This window comes from Phacochoerus africanus, chromosome 1 (assembly GCF_016906955.1).
Source record: "Phacochoerus africanus isolate WHEZ1 chromosome 1, ROS_Pafr_v1, whole genome shotgun sequence".
Taxonomy (NCBI): domain Eukaryota; kingdom Metazoa; phylum Chordata; class Mammalia; order Artiodactyla; family Suidae; genus Phacochoerus; species Phacochoerus africanus.
Genome location: NC_062544.1, coordinates 97251522 through 97276337, shown reverse-complemented (window position 1 = coordinate 97276337; position 24816 = coordinate 97251522). Strand labels below are relative to the sequence as shown.

The window sequence follows — 24816 nt, the reverse complement described above, 5'->3', positions numbered from 1 at the left end:
CATGGCCGCTCCCTGCCCACAAATTCTAGTTTCTGTCATCGATACTTTGCCAAGCAAACCTCTTTGTCGGCTTAGGAATAGCACCTGTTTCCTGGGCTTCTAAAAATATAAACCTATATAAATTTAAGATTTGCTTTCTTGTGGTACATTAAATATAGAAACAAAAAATAAACCCATTCATCCCTCTCAGGCCTCAAGTTCATTTCAGGAAGTGTATTTTTAGGTAACAAACTATTTTGAAATTCTCAATGTCTCCCAGACCAAGAGCTCTAACTAAGCTTAGCTAAAAATACAGGCCAAGATGTTCTCTGAATCTTGTGTTCAATTTGGGACTAACACAACAATGAAGAGATATTTCTTCTACAATGGTCAGATTTGGATCCATTCGTGTAGCAGCTAATTTAACCCTTCAGGCTTCCCTTTAAGACATGGACAAGGTGAAATAAAGCCAGGCCATGTTCTGTTTATTTGATTTTTTTTTTTTATTGAATGGAATAGTTGCAGACAAACATGTATTTGCTAGTTAAAAAGCTTTGGTGTTTTTCAGACAGATTCATAGACATGGAGAACAGACTTGTGGTTGCCAAGGGGGAGGGAGTGGGAAGGATTGGGAGTTTGGAGCTAATAGATGCAAACTATTACATGTAGAATGGATAAGCAATGAGGTCCTACTGTACAGCACAGGGAACTATATAAGGTCTTTTGGGGTAGACCATGATTGAAGATAATATAAGAAAGGGTGTGTGTGTGTATACATATATATATATATGTATATATATATATGTGTGTGTATATATATATATATATATATATATATGGCTGCATCACTTTGCTGTACCAGAAATTGGCACAACATTGTAAATCAACTATACTTTAATAAAAATAAAATTAACAAAATAAAGCTTTGTTGCTTTTAAATTTTTTAAGTTTACTTTATTGATGTGTAGTCGATTTATAATGTTGTGTTAGTTTCAGACGTACAGCAAAGTGATTCAGTTAAACATATATATACATACAGACACACACACACACACACACACATATACACACATTCTTTTTCATATTCCCTTCCATAGCTTTGTTGTTTTAAAATATAAAATCAGGAGTTCTCTGGTGGCCTAGCAGTGAAGGACCTGGCATTGTCATTGCTGTGGCAGGGGATTGATCCCTGGCCTGGGAACTTCCACATGCCACAGGCAAGGCCAAAAAAAATAAACAATTAAAAAAAATATATATCAACCAAGCCTCCATGACTTGGAATTCAGCCCTCCAGCATTTTAGGATTTTAGCCTCTATTAGTGGTTATCAACTTGGGGGGCATGTTGGAATCCATCACCTCAGGAGCTTTAAAAAAATTATGAAGCAGCCCCACACCAAGACATGCTGACTTAATTATTCTGGAGGGTGGCCTGGGCACCAGGATTTTTAGAAGCTAGCCAGATAATTCTCCTGTGCCACCAAGGTTGAGATCCTGACCTGGAATTAGCTGGAAACAATATAACTGGCACAAAGCAAATCAGCCAAAACATACCCTCTCCAGCCCAACACACAAACATATATATACAACATATGACAGTGGCCGGGGAGCCCCTCATTGAAGCTGGAAAATGTTTCCTTGTGAAAAACATGCACCTAAAGCCATGTGACTAGCTAGCACTTTGACACCTGCTGATGGAAAGGAGTCCTTCCCTGGGCTGGCAAATTCTTTTCTATCAAAAGTGAAGAAGTGTGTGTGACAAAAGTGGCAGAGAAAGAAGTGAAGGGAGGGGGAAAAACAAAAAAGACAGCACTGTTCTAGAAGCTGCAGCGGCTGCCACAGATGTGCTGACAAGCCTAAGTGTTTTAGAGCTCATGCCTGCAAAACACAATCCATGGGGGAGAGACCAAAAAAAAGGGAGGGGGGAGTAAAGGGAGGAGGAGAGAAAGAAAGAGACAGAAAGAGAGAAGGTAGGAAGGAAGGAAGAGAGAAAAGGGGGCTAGTAGGCTGCAGGACTCAGGGGAGACCATACCTCCCCACCCCACCCTCTGGAGGCTGGCAGATGCGCAGCCAGGCTGCCCAACAGGGAGGCAAAAATAGAAATTTCACCACTAAATTCTGGGGAAAAGGCAAAAGGACAACTTTACTCCACACTTGGAGACACAGGCATGTAGAAGGAGAGAAAGGCGTACCAGGGAACATGTATATATTAAGCACCTACTGTGTGCTAGTCAAGGTGCCTGAGTTATCACTGAAAGCCTTCTAAGTACTCAGCCAGTGAGGAGGCTTCATTTTTCCCTTTGTTCCAGTAAAAGCTAGCACTGCTAAGGTGAGCGGAGTTTTTAACCTTGATTAGCCTTTTTTTTTTTTAAATGGAAAAGGTCAATAGTCTTGACATAGCATGTGTTCATCGCCATGTTCCCACCCCCACCAGCCAGCCAACCTCAGGAGTCTCCCCACCATGATGATTTTAAGCCAGTGCTGTGTTTTGCACTCAGGTGCGTTGGTGGGACAGAGAGCTAGGTCTAAGGGCACAGTTCTCTTCACCTTTGGGGGTGGGGATGGTCAACTGATTTTGATAAAACCTTTATGATCTCCTGCTAGGGTGAGAGGGCACAGAGCAATGCATACAAACTTTTGCTCATTGTGTCAGAGGGCTGGTTCTCAGATTGCCTGAAGGCCTACAGCCCCAGGTGAAGCATCCTAGGCCCACCCCGGATTGAAGTGGACATGCTACACAGTTCAAGGCCAACCAATCTGGAGTTCCCTAGTGGCCTAGTAGTTAAGGATCCAGCACTGTCACTGCCATGGCACGGGTTCAGTCCCTGGCTCAGGAACTTCCACATTCCATGAGCATGCAGATCAGAGTGGGGTGCAGGGCCAGTGGGGCTGGGGTTGGGGGTGGTTGTTCATTCCATGTACAACTGCCTCTGTGCATTCCAGAACATAGGAAAATGAGTTTCTCTCCTGACCTCAGCCAACATCTTATGTTTATTACATAATGCTTGTGAAGCCAAAGGAATGTAAGAGTTGATGTGTGCCCGTGAATAGCCAGAGACAAAGACAGTCCTCTAAACAACAGCACAACCAAAGCCACATAATTAACCCTATAGCGAGCCCTAACCAACGTCAAAATTCCTTTCAAGGCAGATTAGAAAATACCTCTTTGCAGTCATATTAAAGTGTATTTTCCTGCCTAGGGACCCTCTGTGAACAGCTGACCACCTTCAGGGAATTTTCTACCCATACAAGGCAAATAAGCTATTTATAATGTTCTCAGAATGAGAAAACTTCTCACCTCGAAAGCCACCCAGGAAAGGAAGTGAAGGAGGACAGCCTTCCGCACATGATGGCATCACATGGCACATTACATCTCATTTCTCTTCAAACAGACCCATGAGTAAGAGCAAGACCTTCAGTCTAGATCACACTGCCTTCCTCATTTTAGGGCACACTTTCTCCAAACTCACTGCCTAGAGACAGAGGTTCCAGGTCTTGAGAAAATGAACTAAGTAAATGCCGAGCTATGTATATTTCTGGAACAGTACTGCCATCTTGAAAGGTCAAAGATGAGCAGCCTGAGAAATAGCTATATTATTCCAGACAAATATTAAGGATTGTGCATACAACTTATTAGTCCATAACTTTGGAGTGGTGTTGACTGCCAGCTGAACTCTTAGGTCAAATCTCAAAGTTGCAGAAATGCATTTACGTATCTTTGAATTCAGGAATCCATTTACTGGCCTTTTGTGGCATGTTTTGGAATTAATTTATCCCACTAACACTTGTGGGTGTCTTGCTTAGTGCTATGTCTTTCACAGCAGGATCATTAAAATTGATATAACCAAGTGCAGCATCTCAAAGAATAATCCATGGCAAGTGGTGAACAGAAATCACTGACTCAGAGCAGTACTCCTCTGATATTAGCAAGCACAGGAGGCCCTTGGGAATATGTTTAACCCCCAGGGCTATGTGTATTGAGTGTTCTGGCTCAGGCATCTGTGGGACTGATAACTCTGGAATTTCTAGGGCAGGCCAGCAGGTGGATATTCGGGCAGGAACCGATGCTGCAGTTTTCAGGCTGAGTTCCTTCTCCAGGAAACCTCAGTTCTTGCTTGCTGAAGCCCATTCCCATTATTAAGGGTAATCTACTTTTCCGAAAGCCAAATGGCTGAAGCTGTCAATCATCTAAAAAGTACCTTCACGGCAACACCCAGATTTGATGAAAGGGCACAGGAGCCTGGCCAGGCACTAAGAGCGACCTGCCCAGGGAAGACAGTGACTGTTCTTATACGATGCTAATGCTGCCCATTTACACTTTGAACAGGAAGTCTATGGAGAACCCAGTTTATGGCTGCCAGTTATTTCCCTTTTCCACTTGTTCTAGTACTAGCAAAATCAAGCACCTATTCCTCCTCATCTTTTTTTCCAGGCCTGGTTTCATCTTACAGTTCTTTCCATCTGCTCTTAAGCCTGGCCTCTTAAAGGATCGTGGACCCAGAGGCGCTGCTCACCATATGGGCCCATAATTGAAAGACTCGTTCTCTGCAAGAAGATTTTTAATTGCAGCTGGCACTGCAGAGTCAAACACAGAGGCACTGCCTGGCAGCCAGCTGCCATGGTCTGTGATGCTGTCCACAGACACCCACCACCCCTGAGACCAGATGGGAAGGGTCTGCTGGCCTGTCACACTGACCCTACCGTCCAGGACAAAGCAGCAGATCAAATAACCCCATAGGGCTCTTCACAACTCTTCATGAAAGAAAGATTCCCAAGGGAGGCAAACACTTTGGCCAATTACTATAAACAAACAAATCAACAATAAATATCACATGATTAAGGCAAAGATGGTTTAGGAAGAGTTACCTTCTCCGAACATCTATTGCATACTTGGAACTTCTAACTCAATGTAATACTTTCTTTATTACTTTAAAAATTGTATTTTAACCCTCATCCTTCAGTAATTACAGATGAATTGAAAGCAAGAGAGGAAGGGCTTTCCTCCAACGACAGTTCCCTGAAATCTCTGGGCACCAGGACCAGTACTGGAGAAACCACCATTAAGGTAACTGGGAGAGTTCCCGTCGTGGCGCAGTGGTTAACGAATCTGACTAGGAACCATGAGGTTGTGGGTTCAGTCCCTGCCCTTGCTCAGTGGGTTAATGATCCGGCGTTGCAGTGAGCTGTGGTGTAGGCTGCAGACGCGGCTTGGATCCTGTGTTGCTGTGGCTCTGGCTTAGGCTGGGGGCTACAGCTCCAATTGGACCCCTAGCCTGGGAACCTCCATATGCCACGGGAGCGGCCCAAAGAAATAGCAAAAAGACAAAAAAAAAAGGTAACTGGGAGGCCAGAGTGTGCACAGGAAAGAAGCAGAAACATAGGCCTGAAGGCATCACTTTCTTTCATGAAAATGTTTTTGTAATAATAATAATCTTTAAAAACCTTCCAAGCATGACCTAATTGATACTCTCAAATCTCTTTGAAATGGCAGGGAAATCATTCTGAGTAGTCAAAAACCTAGTAAGAAAAGATGCAGGATGGACCTAGAGATGATCATATAAGTGAAATGAACCAGACAAAGACAAATACCACATGATGTCACATATATGTGGAATCTAAAAAAAAAAAAAAAAGATATAAATGAACTGATTTACAAAACAGAAATAGACCACAAACATAAAAAACAGACTTATGGTTACTAAAGGGGAAAGTGGGGGAGGGATAAATTAGGAGGTTGGGATTAATATATACACACTACTGTATATAAAGTAGATAACCAACAAGGATCAACTGTATAGCATAGGGAACTATACTCAATATCTTGTAATAACCTTTAATGGACGAGAATGTAAAAAAAAGAATATATATATATGTATAACTGAATCACTTTGCTGTACACATGAAACTAACACAACATTATAAATGAACTATACGTCAATAAAAATTTTTTAAAAAGAAAAGATATGTATTTTTCCATGTTGAAACGGTTCACATGGTCAACAGCCAGGTATTTATCAAGTCTCTGTAATACTCTCCACACAGTAAGAGAGTTAAGCAAACATTAGGTGTGTCCCCACAGTCCTGTGGCTTACATCTAGACTGAGAAATAAGATTATCGAATGCAACATAATTGCTTTCATATATGCCTGAGGGTCAGAAAAAAGACTGAGAGCCAATATAAGAATACTCACGTTTGGAGTTTCCACCATGGCACAGTGGGTTAGGAATCCAACTGTAGCAGCTCAGGTCACTGCAGAGACACAAGTGGGATTCCCAGCCTGGTGCAGTGGGTTAAAGGATCCAATGTTTCTGCAGCTGCAGTGTTGGTTGTAGCTGCAGCTCAGATTCAATCCCCTGGCCCAGGAACTTCCATCTGCCATAGGCGCGGCCATAAAATGAAAAAAAAAAAAAAAAAGAGAGAGAGAGAGAATACGCAGGTTCACAGAGCAGTTTGTCCTTGAAGGAAGCGTGGTTTTGAGAGCCACAGAAGGACAGAAAGGCACTTAGGGTTGCAACTCAGACCAGGAGAGGCTGAGCATTAAGGGAGATCCAAAGAGTTTAAGGGTCAGATCTCTGAAGACAGAATTATTCAACAAAAACATTCATCCTCCATTTTACAGATGGAAAGGTGGAGAGGTACAAGGATGTTTGAGGTGTGTACGGTCTGAAGCATGGCTTGGTCAAAACTAGATTTACAACAGGCAAGGAGGAGTTAAGGAGCCATAAAAAATGTCCCAGCAGAAGCTCAACAGGCAAGAAGAGAATCTAACACTGTCCACCTAATCTCATACTAGGAATGTTATATTCTGAAAATGAACTAAAGACACTCAGTGCCTGATTTAAAAACTTAAAAGTCAAGGGCTGGGGAAATAAGCCGCTAAATCTTGACAGATGTAGACCCTCTTAAAACTCCAGCTTAAATCCACTGCTATGTAGGTAACTGAATGAAGTGAAAAGGAGTGTGTGTGTGTGTGTGTGTGTGTGTGTGTGTGTGTGAGAGAGAGAGAGAGAGAAAGAGATTCGTCATCCTCTTTGACTTGTTCAATTGAGGGAACTCAGCTTTGAGGTTTTCTTTTTCTTTTGGCCTTTTCGGCTCATGGGTTTAATAGTTCACTATGGATGGTTTTAAGAAAACCATATAAACATAAATTTGTAGTCACCAAACAAGTAAATTAGGGAATTAAGGGATGTTTCAAAGGGATTAATTCAATAGAGTACTTTAAATTGAAAAGCTGACTGTTCCTTTAAACTAGGATTTTTAAATTTTGATTTACAAGGGCATTTTAAAGGAGTTATATATAGTATAATAAACAAGCTGCAGTTGAATGGAAAAGTAATTGGCTTTTTCCAGTGACAAACATAAAATAACTGAGCTGGAGTTTTAAACTGCATCTTCCCTATTGAAGACTCCTCAGCCCCAATAACCCCAAATAACTCCCAAATATGCACACTCTGTTTTCTTGCTTAGCCCTGAATTTCTTGGATCCCTAAGAAATGAAGTGCAGTTTTAAGTTCTCAACACTTGCTGAATGCGCTCTTTTTTTTTTTTTTTTTTTTTTTGATATATGTCCCAGAATCAGGCCACATATCAGGTGACAAAACCCAAACATTTAAAATGACTCTTGCAGATGGAAATATCTACATTGTTGCCAGAGGCAGTTTGTCAGAACACTAGAACTTCTGCTTTATTCCAAGAGCTGAAAAACTTTTAGCTCTTTCAACCCCCTTCCTCTACCTTTAACAGGGATCTCATGGATAAAACATCCTTCTGAGAGCTGGGCAGAGGTGAGCAGTCTGCAACACATACTACCATCCACACTTGCTAATTTTAGTTTATCACTGAGAAAGCTGATTTTAACAGTGCATTTATCTGGCAAATCTGAACTACAGAGTCTTAGAAATGAGCCAGAAACGAAGAGCATGCAGGGCTGGAACTGAAGAAGAGAGGAAACAAGTTGAAAAAAATGAAGCCACGTCAATGCACTTGGGAGAGTCTATCAAGTGAAGAGAAGATTGTGGCTCTATTTCATAGACTGTCAAAATCATAGCTATCCTGCTAGGAAGGGCTTTAAAGTTGGCCCTTTACATAAAGTAATAATAACAGAAAATAATTCTCCCTCAGTTGATATGACTTGGCTGATGGACTATAGCAATAAAGAAAATAACCCAGAGATGAGTGAAACTAAAAGATGACTGAGAGTTCCCTGGTGGCCCAGTGGTTAAGGATCTGGAATTGTCACTGCTGTGGCTTGGGTTTGATTCCTGGCCTGGGAACTTTCACGTGCCTTGGGCATAGCCAAAGGGGGGCTAAAAGACGTGATAAACTCTCATAGAGACAGTCAAAACAGCACTGGTAAATAGTCTGATAGAGGCAAGATAAATGACACACAATTCATGGAGCAGTAGCACATCCCAATTCAGCTAAAATCATTTGTTACCAGAAAAATTAGCCAACATAAACAAACATTCATTATTTATCTGCTGGGGAAGAGCCTTAAAATTAACTCTTTATGGAAAGGTTGGACAGGAAGGGGCATGATTCTTTTTTCAAGATGTTTACAATGTTTTAGAGAAAAAAGAAAAACATGCACAAGAATGATTTTTATCAAAACGACTTTGGAAATGGTCTACATGAAAATGTTATTCATTTAGGATTCAAACAATACTTTAAAAGTGCTGAGGCCACCAAATGAAAATGCAAGAAATAACACAAGACCTGGTAAGAAGGGATTTTTTAAAAGGTAGCAACTATTAGAGAATCAAAAAAATAAAATAAAATCAGCACCTAGGATGAGCCCTTTGCTTGGACTGAGCAGGGAATTTGGTCTGAATATCAACTTGCTGTGAGATCTGGTTTTTCATTTATAAATTGCTGGGGAGGCTTTTCCCCACCTCTCTTCCAAAATGGGCTGTGGGGTCCTGGTGCATGGCCGGTGCCAGAAAGGGTTTCCAATGACAGTTTTATGAAGTATGTGAAAATATCAGTCAAAGCAGATGATTCCCATATTTGTGATCTGGAAAAGAACTAGAAATACCACTGCACTCAGGGGAGATATTCCTTTAAATGGTGAGTCCAAGACACTTGGTTCCTGCCAACCAAGTAACCTGGGGCTGGACCAGGTTGTCGGGGTGGTGAGCGCGTACGGCCCACAGATGCATTATGTGTGGCTTAAACTCTTTTCTTCTTCAAGTGGGAACCAAGTTTTAAAATTAGGAGATTTTTACGTGAAAATATAGATTTCCAATTCCACTTAAGGAAATAAAAGCAACAGTGGGCAACATTATCCCATGATAACTCTTACAGCAGGAGGTGGAGGGCGGTGGTCCCTTGAGGTAGGGCAAGTACCCTTATGTCTGCCTCATCCTGCACTTCTCCCGCCCCCGCCTGGCCCCTGTGGACATCTGGGTGTTTACCATCAATGAATATTTAACATGTCCATCCAATTCTCTCTTCCATTATTAGAGGTTTCGTTGGAATGTAAAAATTCATGATTAACTCTAACATGGATATCTTCCAATATGCATTTGATTCTCTAGTGTGGATACCCCTTTCAGTTCAAGGGAAAGGAAAACTCTCTACTTTAGAAATCAGATCTTCATGGGATAATAGCAATTTTTATTTCCAATATCACCATTTATTATTTGGTCCCATGCTAAGTGCTATAATGATTATTTCATTTATTTATCATGACCACCATGTAATTTTGTCATTACCATTTTACAGATGTGAGGATTAAGAGCCAAAGAAGTGAGATAATGTCAATGAGAGATGGCTAATGAGAGCCACAGCCACAGGTCAAATGTAAGCCCTCATCCTTCCTGATGTGAACAATAAAATACAGATTCCCACCGTGGAGGTTTAAGAGCAGAGCGGTATTCATTCCAGATATGTGTGACCAGCTAGAGTTAAGGGGACCTGGTAGGGATGGGGAAATAATAAGTTTCATAGAAAAGAGCTTTGGTTCTCTATAATTACTTCACTTGTTTTATTTTAGGATTCATATATAATAAGGGCACCTCAGTCAAGTCCAAGAGTTTTCAAGTCAAAGAGTTGAGTGTGAGTTCAGGTTTGGGGGACAACCACTTCACTTCTCGGAACCTCTGTTTCTTGATCTATGACATGGAACCTTCTAGGGCCAAGATGAAGAGAAAACAGGCTTGAAGTACATGTAAAAACTAGATGTAAAAAGTGCCACACAAGCACTCCCTGGTGAGAAAAGGAACAGGGCAGGCAGTGGTCTCTCACAAAATTACAGCCAAGGCATAACAAAGACAAGATAATTAAGAGTTTGGTAGATCTATTTCTACTGATCAATAGAATGCAGCAGTTTGATGACTTCCAAGAGAACTTTTAGGACACCGGAGTGAATAGACAAACTGAAATATAGTAACTCTTGTTACCACAATGCTCCAGAACTTTCAAAGAGATAGAGTGGAATTGGTCATTGTTACAATAAAGTTCCCAGGGGTGCTTAGGATCTTTAAATAATCCTTCTAGAACCAAATAATCTGGTTTTAAAATATTGTTCATAACGAGCTTAGGTCTGGCAAATAGGCGGTAACCCAAGGATCAAGTTCAGTTCTCAATTCCTCTGCTGAGTCTTGCATAACATTCAACAGGCGAGAGCGGGTCTGCTTTGGCTTTGAGGCACCTGGTGTGTAACTTGGCAACATGCTGATAAAATTAGTGAGTTTCGACACTCAGACACCAGGAGGCAAGGAGGTGCCTTAAGATTCTGGAATTCTGACATGGTGAAATAAAGTTATGTTTGGCTTGCTTTCTCAGGGAAACATAACCAGGACACTTTGATTCATAGCTGATGAGAAAACTGGAGAAAAACACCAGCAATGATTTTACTAGGTTTTTAAGTGTCTAGTTTAGAAGGTTTCCATGCCATTCAGATACATGGAAAGGAATATTCCTTAATCTCTTCTCCTTGAGGCCATTTGCTCATGTAAAAATAACTGATGGACCATTGCTATCTGAGTTCTCCTGGAGAATTCACCATGCTGGGAGTGGAGGAAGCTCTGCAAAGACGGGGAGTGGGCTCCAGGCTCCTGGGCAATTACTCAGCCCCTCCTCTAGCCAGTAAATACTGGGCTGGACAGGATGATCTTCAATGTCCCTGTGACTGTGGAAAATATTCACAATTCCACCCCCCTGCCTCAATGAATGAATTAAACATATCCCGGCATTGACCTAGCAGCTCTAGTTGAATAGCATGAGCTGTGACATTTCAGTTTTTAAGAAAAATGGTTTCAGGACTATCATTGTGCTTTGTTTTCTCTGCCAATTCAGAAATTCACTCTGTGCCACTTCTCAGCATGCTGATGAAGAACCGCATCCCCCCTTCATACACACAGACTTGAACCTGATCACTGCAGCTGACCAGTCTTGCGAGAACAAAGCTACCCAGTGTCATTTGTATATCACGAGGCTGGAAGGAAGGAAAAATCTGTCAGGTGACAGAAGATCACTTTCCATTCACCCCTGGCAAGACATTTCCTCTAACTTTATGGGGGATGTGGAGAAAATTCTCATTTAGAGCAGAGACTTTTACTGTAACAGTTTCAAACAACAAACTTCAGCATTAGAGACATCTACGTTTACTCCAAATCTATTCTCTGGGCTCAGCTTGAAAGAGAAGTAATAATGACAGGTATGGTTATACAAAAGTAACATTTTGTTTGCTCAGCACCTTGATTATGTGAGACAAATGGTTACAAAAGATTAGGATTGTTCCCATTTTATAGAAGAGGGAAGTATTTGAGTAACTTTCAGAATTTGGAAGCTTCATGAGGGCAGGAGTGTTCTGTCTTGTTCAGGACAAGACAGCCTCAGCCCAGGGATAGCCACAACTTAGGGACTCAATAAATATTGGCTGAATTAAAAACCAAAATTCAAAATCAAGCTCCTACCCCAATGCCTCTATTTAAGACTGATTGCCCCCCAAATGCAAATTAAGGAAAAGAAATATAGTCAATTTTAAGGAATTGAAAGCAGAATGCACCCCTAGTGTAGTCTCTGCATTATGTTAATCCACTTCTAGAGAAACTTAGGGACACTTCTAAACAAACTTAGTTTGGCAGTTAAGTAACTACCCTTAACTCATCGGCATAAGAGAATGAAAAAGCATGTTCAGGTTCACTTGAGCTTTTAAGATAACACCACAGACTTTGAAACCTCCCCCTTCATGTTGTTCAAGCAGAGGAAGTGAAACAAAAAAGGAACAGGTTTCAAGCATTGTGAAGGCTTCAAGAAAGGACCACAAAGGGTAGGAAATTGGAAACGAAATCTGAGAATCTGCCCTTCAACTGGGCAGTTTTACTTGTTTTCTCACAGTACAGTTGATGAGAAGAGAGACAGACCTCTGTCCTTCCTGTGCATCACTCGTGGTTGTCATGACCTTACTGTTAACTTGGAGGAAACAGCATGAAGGGCTCTGGGGAGGTCAGTCGCTGAGATCTGCCTGATCCTATCTTCCAATGAGTGAGAAGATAACTGCCCTCTGCCCTCTGGCCCCTAACAGCCCGCCCTTGGTGAGAAGTGAAAAGCATTTGCATGAGATTGTTAACAGGCTACAGTCAAGCCAAGATAGATGCCAGCATTCATTTTATTTTATTTTACTTTATCTTTATTTTCTCTCACTTTACTATTTTATTTATTTTGCCACGCCTGCAGCATGCAGAAGTTCCCAGGCCAGGGATCAAACCTGTGCCACAACAGTAACAATACCAGGTTCTTAATTCGCTAGACCACCAAGGAACTACCCAGCAGTCATTTTCATACAGAAAAATGACAACCACAATGTCCTGGAAGCATGTCTCTTGCTCGGTACTGAAATCCAGTGGGCTGCTCTATCTTTTGATTTAAATTAACCAAAGTTAAATAAATAAAATCACACCTCCAGTTTCAAGCAGCACTAGCCGTTTTCCAGGGTTTAATAGTCGCATGTGGTCAGGACAGATTTAGAACATTTTTCATCACAGTGGCAAGTTCTAGTGGACAACACGGATCTGAAGAAATCCAAAAAGACCTGGGTTCCTTAGCTCCGACGGAGCTCGGAAATCAAAGGCTCCAAGGGATGTGGGAGGAGAAGCAGGGCAGAGCCAGGAAAGATGTCCTACAAGGACAGACATGCCGACTGGCTAGGATGTCCTTGGACATGAAGCCCCACCCCGACTTTGGAAGCAATGTGTTTCGTATTAAATGACTGGCCGACTATAGTCTTATGGCTGAGGAAGGGACAGAAGACAATTAGAGGCAAGGGCCAGAGTTGTAAAGTAAACCCACGAGCCATGAATGGCAGCCACAAAAGATTCCAGAAGTGCAAAAAGTGGACAAAACTAGGCTTGCAACAAGCTGGAACCTGAGGGCTCAAGTCAGCTGGTGCCACCTCTCAAAATGCAAATCCTTCTGCCTAAAACAACATGCTGTGCAAAAAGCAAGGCCCATCTGACTCCTGAGGTATCAAGTGGTTCTTATTAAAGCCCATTTCAATGGCTGAAACAAAATGCAGAGTGAGGAACGCAGATCAAGTGTCCAGTCAAAGCCCACATAAGCCTAGGGCAAGGAAATGAACATTTCAGGAAAAATATTGGCTTTTTTTTTTTTTTTTTGCAAGATTCTGTGAAAGGTGTTAAGTCCAAGCATGCCAAATAAGGGTGAGTTTCCAGAAGAACATAGCAGAGAGGTGACCAATGGGGGTAGAATTTATTCACAGGGGAAAATCCCAGTGCCCCCAGGGAAGCCACTTCCCCTGGACTCCTTTGATGAAAGCTGAACCCAATTAAAAGCATTCCTCCAGGGCAAGTTTTTTCCCTGAGACTTCTACCCACCTCTTTAACTTCTCTTCACTCGGTTTTACAGGAGGACCTTGAATGGTTTATAGCCCCTACATCGACAGGTTTTTCTCCTGCAAGACAATACTATTTATATAGTCCTTTTAAGATGAAAACTAAAAACACAGATGATAAAAGAGGGCTGGCTGGATCCTCCTACATTATAATTAGAGTGTATTACTAAAGAGTAGTTCCATAGGAGTTCCCGCTATGATGCAATGGGATTGGCGGAGTCTCTGCAGCACCTGCAGCAGGTTCAATCCTGGCCCAGCACAGTGGGTTAAAGGGTTCAGTGTTGCTGCAGCTGCAGTGTAGGTCGCAAGGGTGGCTCAGATCTGATCCCTGGCCCAGGGGACTCCATATGCCTAGTCAGCACCAAAAAATGGTGGGGGGAAGAGTATTTCCATAAACATTAGGGTATCATGTATCCAGGACAGACACAGCCAAAGTCCAGGAATGGAAAATGCGAATAATTCAATCTGTCCCACTGTGATTATGGGGCTAAGAAATGACCTGATTGTCCTCATTGGAAGACTTGAAGAGAATGAGGACTTTGAGGATATAACTCTTCTGTCCATCATGGTAGCCAGTAACCACACATGGCCATTTACATTTAAGTTAATTGAAGTAAAATAATATTTATAATTCAATTCCTTAGCTGCATCTGCCACATTTCAAGCCATATGTGACTAGTGGTTACCATCTCGGTCACCAGAAATACAAGAGATGGTCAGCACTACAGAAAGTTCTACTGAACTGTGCTGCTGGCTAAGATGGCTACGCTATTTGTCCCCACATCATCACAAGAATTATGAAATTAAAAGCTCCCTAAACACCATGTTTCTGGGCTGTTGGCATCCTTACATCCGGGCTATTGGCATCCTTAGATCTGGGCTATTGGCATCCGACCCTAGTGAATTCATTGCAGAGGAATTCCTTGCATATACGAATATGTTGTCCAGCCCAACCTCCTGAATCTCAAGCCCATTAAAATGGCATTAGATATAATAAGGATATTCCACTGAGCCTCTATTCAATTGAAACTTTAAATTCTTTAGATTTCTAAAAGTATGAAGCACATATTTGAGTTACTTGTAGGGTGCATCTGTCAGGAAAATATCTATGAGTGAGACCTGCATGGAGTGAGGTCTAGACAAAAACTAAGGGTAGGTGGGAATATCTAAGGTTTTAGGACTCTTAAGAGCTTCCTTTTATATCTTTTGAGGTGCAATGAAGGAATTACTGTTTTAAAAAAACATGAAGTGTTTAGGGGAGGGAGGAGTGGGAGTTTGGGTTTAGCAAATGCAAACTATTACATATAGGATGGATAACTGACAAGGTCCTACTGTGTAGCACAGGGAACTATATTGAATATCCTGTGATCAACTATAATGGAAAAGAATATGAAAAAGAATACATTTATATGTATAACTGAGTCACCTTGCTGTACAGCAGAAACTAATACAACATTGTAAATCAACTATACTTAAAATTTTTAAAATATATTTAAGAAAAAAATCACAAAGTGCTGATGGTAGAACCTTAGCCCCACTGAGATCAGAAGTAAGGGTCCAGGAGCCAGCTAGATGCACATTTTGACGGGCTCCCCTGGCTTCTGCTAACTGCAGAAATATGATGGGAAAAGAAGAAAGGGATTCACTGCCTGAAGAGCATACACCCCTGGCCTCGCAAAGGTTTTAGGATGTCAAGCCCCTACCTAGGATTTGCCAGTAACTTGAGAATCAAGCCTAAACCACACGGCCAGGCACAGCAAGGAAGGCCCTCAGAATCTGTTTACCTTTCTTCCACCTAACAACCCCTTATCAGAAACCCTTTGACATGTTAATTACTTCTGCCTTCCTGGTCCCCAGTGTTCCTACCTTCCCCCAGGACTTCCCAGTGCAAGGTCAAGGGATCACCACCAGGCCCCAGACAGAGTTCGGTGCCTCCCAGCAGCTGTGAAGGGGACTGTGACCAGGAGAAGGACTCAAGAATAGCTTCTGCAAGGATGCCTGGTGTTCTTGCCATGAGTAGAGACCCAATGCAGCCAGCAGGCTGATGTGCATTTTAGCTGTGGTCAGGGGGCTAGAGAATGGCCTCTGTGTGGTCAGTGGGCATACATCGAAGGCAGGCATCCTCCCAGCTCCCCCAAACACCTTGAAGCAAGTGCAGAAGCCTGACCCTGGTTAATGAGTGCACAGCAGTGCCATGAGGTAGTAGCCAGACTTTCAGACTCAGGTCAACTGTTGCCTCCATTGGAAAGTTACCAACGTCCAATCTGACCCACAGCACTCTGCCTTCTTTGGCCTTGACTTTTAACCATGTTTATCACGAGGAAGCTTTTTAGATTGGCCTGTATTGACCCCAATTTGCAGGTGAGTTTCCAGAGGCAAAGAGATTTTGATTCCCCTACAGTTCTGTAACTAAACCTCACTCTTATCCGTTATATCGATTTATAGTCAGAAGATGTGAGGTTCTGAACCTGAAAACTGGCACTTCTTTGCTGGGGGCATCCAGTCAGTCCCTCAGTCAAATTCTCCATTTGTAACCTATCGGGATTAGGCTATGTGTTTCTCCTCCTGGGTCCCGCATGAGAATCATCTGGGGATCTTCTCAAACAGCATTGATGTCAGGGCCCTACCCCAGGGCAAAGGAATCAGGACTTTTAGGGGTTTGGCTCAGGCACTGGGATTGTTTTAACAGCTCTCCAGGAGTTCCCTGGAGGCTCAGTGGGTTAAGTATCTACCACTGTCATTTAGGTGGCTTGGGTTGCTGCTGTGGCATGGGTTTGATTCCTGGCACAGGGACTTCTGCATGCCAAGGGTGCAGCAAGGAAGGAAGGAAGAAAGACAGACAGACAGACTCTCTAGATGATTCTAACTGGTAGCCAGAATTAAAAAAAAAACATTCAGGAAAGATTTATTCTATATGGAGGGGCAAACTTAGGGGTTAGAGACTGAGGCATGGTGGTACCAGACAGCAGTGGACAGGCCTACTAACCTATTGGCCTGCTCTTGGGAAAATCACAGGCTGAGTTATAACTGAACCTTATTATAAACATACACAGGTAGGGTCAAGTCCAACCCAGGTAATCTTCCTATGTGACTCATAAGAAATTGTTTTGGGATGAGGCAAGGATCATAAACACAATGACCCCAAGGCATTTACTTGCTATTGTACAAATTCTTCCAGGAAGATCATTTTTAGATTAATTTTTAAGTACAGATTTTACAAGTTCCTATCATTTAAAGGGTGGAAATCCTCTGCCAATCACCACAGGGACAATAAGTTTAGAGGAAGTTCTGTTTGAAAGATCTGAGGAGCAGGCTTCCTGAGAAAGCTGAATTTCTCAAGGGTTTTGACCCTAGGAGGCAAAATGAATAGTGAGTTCAAGGAGACGAACGTGAGAAAGTGTATCTCCCTTCAGATAAACCAGCAAAGAAGTTAATAAGATACACAATCCCTTAGATCAGAGTTAACAGTTATAGATAAGCTTTTCCTTTAGTTAAGCAGATAAAACATGCAAAAAAAAGTTAAGTCTGAAGTCAATATGTTCCTGCAGTGTCATTTCTCTTTCTAGTCTCTGTGATATATTTTTTCTTTTTACTTCATTAAACAAACATACACTGAGCACCATCTATACGCCACATCTGAAAAGGGACCATTTATGAAATGTTCAAAATGTGAGTATTTTCCTTAGTAAAATTACATTTGCCTTACCAGGAATCAGTATGTAAAAATGACATTTTTTTAAAGGATTACATACAAGGTATTATTCCAGAGGATTTAGTATAAAATCTCTTTGAAAAAAGAAAATGCATTAAAAGGTAATGCTGAAATTTATCACAGGATAAATGTATTATAGTTTGAAGATAATCTCTCCAATTATAATAGACACTCATGAATGCAGTAATTACTTAAAAGAACAATTGTTCTAGGAAAGGTTCATTAAGGAGGAAGGATCAGAATGATCCACGGTCTTGATTGCAAGAAAAGTCATCCTGATGGATCTGGTGGCAGAGAGAAAGTGTTCCATGTGACAGATGGGAGGCTGCCTTAATACACTTCCTTAACCAAATTAAACAAAACCAAAGCACAACTCAACTTCTCTTTTCATGTTGTGTAAAGTAATGTTTATATAGACCAAGCTGCAGGAAGCAGGAATAGAGACTCACTTTGTGTGCTGGTGGCCACAATGCAGTTTCTGCTCTTTGGGGTCATTCTTTACCAAATCTTTGAAAACATCACACTCACATGCTTGGTCTTGGCTACTGCTCAAGGTGTAACTTCTTTAATAGCAAAGCAACTTGACTAAATATTCGATGTCTATGTCTATGTCTATGTCGTGTTCTGCCAGCCCAAAGAGTTCTGTTCTTCCCTTGCTCTTTCTTTGGACATCCATCTTTAAGGAGGTCTGCAGAAGGAAATCCCAGACAGCTCTTGACCTGTGGACCTGTCTGGTGAAGCAGTGGCCTTTCTACACAGAGATGCCCTTATCTTTGACCCTGTCAGGCACCTTGAAGCTCTGGGGAAGAGCAATCTGACAGGACTGGGGTGATGGCCACAGACTTTTATAAATGGCAACATCTGTCTACTGACAATGGTGACACAACCCTCAGAAAGGCAGACCGCAGGGTGTTAAAAAGAGAAACGGTCCCCACAAGAGATGCAGAAAAAGAAAAATGACTCACGACATAGTCTGAACTCCAGTTAGACTGGTGGACAAAACCCGCAAAGAAATGTCTGGCAGAAGGGAATTCTCCATCCTAAGTGTGGCTTCTTGGGTTCGAGGCAAAGAACGAGGCTGGAGATGCCAACCCCTCCATCCTCTCCTCTACAATTCAGTTACAAAAATATAAAAACATGATGGGACTGGAGTTTTGATCTTATATTTACTTAGAAATTAAGCAGTGAGGGGATACAATGACTTAAAATGGTAAAATGGTGAAAAGACAAACGTGTGACACTTTATGATGCCCCCAGGTGGTTTCATCCTTCTGAGCCTCTGTTTCTACGTCCGTCAAATGGGATAACTAGATCCCATTTATCTGACATGTATCCCTGTTGCCAAGGTTACATGTGAGGAGCAAGTGAAAGTGTTTTACAGATAACAAAGCACTCTGTGAATATAAGGGATTCTTAAAAGTCTATTATAACCAGACATGGTCAATATGGTTCCTTCAAAGTTATCAGATTAGATTTTTTTTCCACTGGTGCTCTTTCCCCATCAGTCTCAATGACAGTAAAGCTATTCAAATCACTTCTCTTTTCTATTTCCCTGGCTCTAACCTTTTATCTGCTTGGACAGGTAAGCAAATGACTATTTTTACAATGACTGCTGTGCTTTTATTTTTCATTTAACAGCTAGTTTAACAATGAAAGATGTTATAACCTAGATGGGGAAAGAATCTGAAAAAGAATGGATATATGCAGCTGTACAACTGAATCACTCTACTGTGCACCTGAAACTAATACAACATTGTAACGCAACTATACCCAATAGAAATTTTAAAAAATAGTATTATCTTGAAGATTGAAAACAAAAATAAATAGAAATACTTGCTTAGAGAAAAAAAAAATAAACCAAAGGCAATGAAAGATACTGTATATATTCCCAAAAGATATGCACCAATAAAGGGGTTTGTGGTCAGAAATGGTGAGTGAAATTGGGACTTTCCACTGCAGCCGTGATCTCTCTCTGCTGATAAAAGGTACACAGGCCCACAGTGACCTGACATTGCTTTCAACCAACGCAATCCTCAACTACCCACCATCATCCCTCGGTTCTCTTATACCTTCACTACACTTCAGCTAAGGGAGCAATGAGGGCCATGGGTATTAACTGGGAAGATGATTTAAGTGACTCAGCATCAATCAGAGTTTGCCAACATTTTTCAGGAGCTTCCTCCCCAAACTCTCCTGAACACAAATGATTTTAGCATATAGGTCATCCACAAAACAGTACATTGGATCAGAGGTCAGGCGTTGTTTGAGGCTTCTTTTCCCATAACTTAAAAGATAAACATATAAATAAAGATATACAGAGAAGAATAAAACTGCTTTGATGAAAAGAACATGGGGCACACAGATGCCTATCACGCAGTCCATTGCTTTTATATAAAAGTACCTTGAGAAGCAAAGCCAGTAGGCTTAGAGTAGAGAGAGTTCAAGTTCACTGGAGCGCCAACAGTTACTCAAGACGTAAACACTGAACTGTTAAGAAACTAGATTCCCTCCTGGGCCCTGAAGACATGATAAGCATCTTATTAATAAACTGGTAACAGGAAACACTCTGAGTTTGACAAACTGCTTTGCAAAGCACTGAACAAATGTAAGTGATGCTGTAATTGCCACAAACATCCTCACCCACAACATCATCAAAATCTTGGAAGATTCATGTTTTCAGCAGTTTCGAAAGCTCAACAGTGCCTCAAATTAAAAGTGTTCTAACACCATAAATCTCCTAGAAAAGAACATAGGCAAAACATCCTCTGACATAAATCACACAAATGTTTCTTAGGTCAGTTTCCCAAGGCAACAGAAATAAAAACAAAAATAAACAAATGAGACCTAATCAAACTTACAAGCTTTTGCAGAGCAAACGAAATCATAAAAAAAAAAAAAAGAAAAGACAAGGAATGGGAGAAAACAGTTGCAAGCGATGAAACCAATCAAGGATTAATCTTCAGAATACACAAACAACTCATATAACTCAACAACCAAAAAAACAAACCACCCAATTGAAAAATAGGCAGCAGATCTAAAAATACATTTCTCCAAAGAAGATATACAGATGACCAAGAGGCACATGAAAAGATGCTCAACATCACTAATTATTAGAGGAATGCAAATCAAACTACAATGAGGTACCACCTCATACCAGTCAGAATGGCCATCATTAATAAGTCTACAAATAACAAATGCTGGAGAGGGTGTGGAGAAAAGGGAACCTTCCTACACTGTTCGTAGGAATGTAAATTGGTACAACCACTATAGAAAACAGTGTGGAGATGACTCAGAAAACTAATATAGAATTACCATATGATTCAATAATCCTACTCCTGGGCATATATCTGGACAAAAAATATAATTCAAAAAGATACACGTACCCGTATGCTCATAGCAGCACTTTTCACAAGAGCCAAGACTTGGAAACAACCTAAATGTCCATCAACGGATGAACAGATTAAGAAGATATGGTAAGTATATACAATGGAACACTATTCAGCCACAAAAAGAACAAAATAATGCCATTCATAGCAACATGTATGCAACTAGACTTTACCATACTTAGTGAAGTAAGTCAGAAAGATAAGGGCAAATACCATATGATGTCACTTACATGTGGAATCTAAAATATGTCACAAATGAAACTATCTACAAAACAGAAACAGAATCACAGACATAGAAAATAGACTTATGATTGTCAAGCGGGAGGAGGAGGGAATGGGATGGACTGGTAGTTTGGGGTTAGTAGATGTAAACTATCACATTTCAAATGGATAAAAAATAAGGTCCTACTGCAGAGCACAGGGAACTATATCCAATCTCCTGGGATAGACCATGACGGAAAAGAATTTTAAAAAAAGAAAAGAATGTATTTATATGATTGAGTCACTTTGCTGTACAGCAGAAATAGGCACATGTAAATCAACTATAATTTTTTAAAAAGTACTCTATTTCAACCATTTCTAGTAAGTAACACAGAATAGTAAGAAATTTATTTGTTCACCTCCTTTCTCCTCATTGATAGAGCAGGGAGACCATTGCTAGTCCATGTCTAAGTCACTTTATGAAGTCTGAGGCCACTCCAGAATTTCCATAGAGGAGGGTTCATGGGTGGTGACTTAGTTGAAAAAGAGACAGGAGTTGTGTTTGGAAGCTGGGCTGGCCCAAGAAGTACATCAGTGCTGCTGCCTGGATGGTACACTGATCCTGGCTGAGGGGACCATGGTGATGGAGGGGGCTGAAGACCTTCCAGGCCTTCCTTGGAGACCCATCCCTGCTAAGCCCCCATCTAAGAAAGCCCTCATACTGAGTCTCCTTAGCAAGTGCCATCTTAACTGGGCTTTCTAAAAAAGTGCAACCAAGAGTTCCCTTTGCACATTGGATGTTTTCCACAGGCAGGTAAAAGCATGTCTTCTGGTGCTGTCCATTACACCAATACCCCTCCATTTAATTGTGGCCCCCTCTCCAACCATCCCAACACAGGAAACAACCTGAGTTATTAAAATCATCAGTCTTGGAGTTCCTGTCGTGGCTCAGTGGTAATGAACCCAACTAGTAACCATGGGGTTGTGGGTTCAATCCCTGGCCTCACTCACTGGGTTAAGGATCCAGCACTGCTGTGAGCTGTAGTGTAGGTCACAGACGTGGCTCAGATCCCATGTTGCTGTGGCTGTGGTGTAGGCTGGGAGCTTCGACCCCTAGCCTGGAAACCTCCATGTGCCATGGGTGCGGCCCCCAAAGGACAAGATAAAAAAAAAAAAAATTAGTCTTTGTGCAGAACTGGCAAAAGAGCCGTCCTAAGTCAGGTGGTATGATTTACTTTAGGACTTTTTTGGCCTCTACAGTCATAACACACTGGGCTCTCTAGAAAAGATTCAGGCAAGAAGATAAATGAATCAAAGGCAGCCTGTGATGGGTGGAAAAATAAGAGCCCTTCACACCCACACACTGCATCTCCCCCAAATTCACAGAAACTAAAGGCTGAACTCAGAGGAAACCTCTACTGTAAAGAGCAACTTACATAAATCAGATGGTTCAAGATTTCCCACAGGCCCATGGTTCTCTCTCAAACAAGACTACAGTTGCTATAAATAACAAAGCTGTTGATGACACACTTGGGGGAAAGGTAGGCAGTCTAGCCAAAAAAAAAAATCTTGTCACCTCACACTGGATTTCTAAGCAGTGTCCCCAGACTTTAGAAGTAATAAATTCCAAACAGTGACAATCTTTTAGTGAAAATGCATGATGATACCAGGTAGGAAGCAGACAGCCAGTTCTCTCTCAAAGGGTTTTCCTTCCCATAAGGGAATTAAGACATACACACATCCAGCCACAAAGAGCTTCCCGCCATGCCTCCAGAATGGGGCTGGAGGAGGGGCTGGCACCACCCAGACTTGTGGTCATCAAGTTGGTGTGTCCTAGGAGCCAGGGAAGCAGCCCTGATCTCAAAGAGGAAGCCACAGCTATGCAATCATTCCCATGGAAGGCTTTCCAAGCAGGAGCCACCTGTGCAACATAACATCTGAGGGGGAGAGTCAGCTGACGGTGATGCATTATGTATTGAAGAGACAGGAATAAGGGATATCCATGGGCAGAAACCAACAAGGAGGTCCTTACAGATGACTGAAAATAAGAGTTCAGACTTGAATTGCGGTAGCATAATATAAGAGCAAAAATGAAACCAAATGGTCATGTACTTCCTGTAACTAGGTTCCTGCTGTAAATAGTCTGATCAAGAAACTCTAGGAGTTGCCACTGTAGTGCAGTGGGTTAAGGACCCGTCTGCAGAAGCTTGGGTCACTGCAGAGACATGGGTTTGATCCATGGCCTGGTGCAGTAGGTTAAAGGATCCAGTGTTGTCACAGCTGTGGTGTAGGTTGTAGCTGCAGCTCAGATTCAATCCCTGACCACATGTGCAGCCATTAAAAAAAGAGAGAGAGACAGAGAGAGCAGACAGAGGCTCTAGATATTAAGATATTTATGTTATTCTGATAAAAAAGTTGAAATCTGATGGATGGAACAGGAAGCAACGTTGAGACACAGGTTGTAATGGAAAGCTTTTTCTGTTTTTTCTTGGCTTCTTTGTTTTTGCCAAGTAAGATATCAAAAGAAAAAAAGTCAGATAATAAAATTATGTGGAAAAATCAGAAAGTAGTTGTGAGAACTGTCTGTGGTAACTGACAGGGACCCATAATTCTTGAAGACAAAAGTAAGTGAGGTGCAAAAATTGCCTTTTGTTGAGTAAAAGACAGAAGCTCATCAATGAGAAAGCCAGCAGTGGTGCTGTTGGAGCAGTCATAAGAAAATGTTGAGAAATGCAAGAAACATTGAGTGAGTCCCAACTGAGCATGGGCCAAATAAATTTCTTAAGACAGAAGAAGAAACACTTTTTTTGTTTTGTTTTGTTCTGTTTTAATGTTGAAAAGTAGAAAAGTAGAACCAATTCCTGAAACACCTGACATTAATTCATGAATTGATTGGGGACAGACTTTGTACACAAGAGGCTGCCACATATTTTAAGAAATGCCAAAATATAATAGCTCCAGACTTAATTAAGGCCTCCAGATGTCAAGGTGGCCTGTGATTAAATGCCTCAGGAGTAAACATGATGAATGCTATGAGTTCAGCAGAAAAATGCATCCCTGGGATCTATGCATGGTACAAACAGTGGAGGAAGCAGTTATGAAGGATACTTTGGGGAAACAGATGGGTTAAAACCCACTCATTAATTGACTCATCCTCAGCAATTTTCTCTCCTGCTCACCTTAGAGTAGTACTTACACCCAGTTCAAACAGGCCCTGTACTAGGAGTCAAAACACCCCCATAAAATGGGCAGCTACCCATCCTTGAATCCTTCTCTTTCTTGGTGACAGAAACAAATCTGATCTGATGCACTAAAATCTCTGTACATCACTTGGCTCCTCCGTGGAGATGTTTCCATGCTATTACAACAGACCTTCTCCAACCTCAGGGTGCATAAGAATCTCTAGGAGATCTTTTTAAAATGCAGATTTGATGCAGCAAATCTGGGGAGAGGCTAACCTTCTACATTTCCAGTAAATCCTCAGAGATGTTGAGGTCACTGGACCACCCCTTGAGAAGCAAATTATTGGAGCATCTTTAGTTACTGTTACCAGGGGATGGTTTAAAGGCATCATTTTTGAGCTCAGGATTTGGGCCTTTTGGCACATTCTAAGTCATGAAAGGTAGATGTGAAAAGAGGAATGAGGCTCCTGGAGAGGGAGAAAGTAGAACATGCAGGACTGCA

At 41.6% G+C, this 24816-nt stretch overlaps 1 protein-coding gene across 3 annotated transcripts in view; it reads right to left on the bottom strand.

The window, feature by feature from the left end:
- TGFBR2 (transforming growth factor beta receptor 2) overlaps nt 1-24816 on the bottom strand; it is a 91262-nt gene that overhangs the window by 54785 nt on the left and 11661 nt on the right. Inside the window, exon 1 of one of the 3 annotated variants that reach the window (XM_047769388.1) lies at nt 6169-6206. The exons of the other annotated variants lie outside the window; for them this stretch is intronic. The gene's annotated coding sequence lies outside the window, so the exon portion shown is untranslated. Of the gene's footprint in view, nt 1-6168; nt 6207-24816 lie in introns of those variants that run through there. 3 annotated transcript variants of the gene reach the window in all.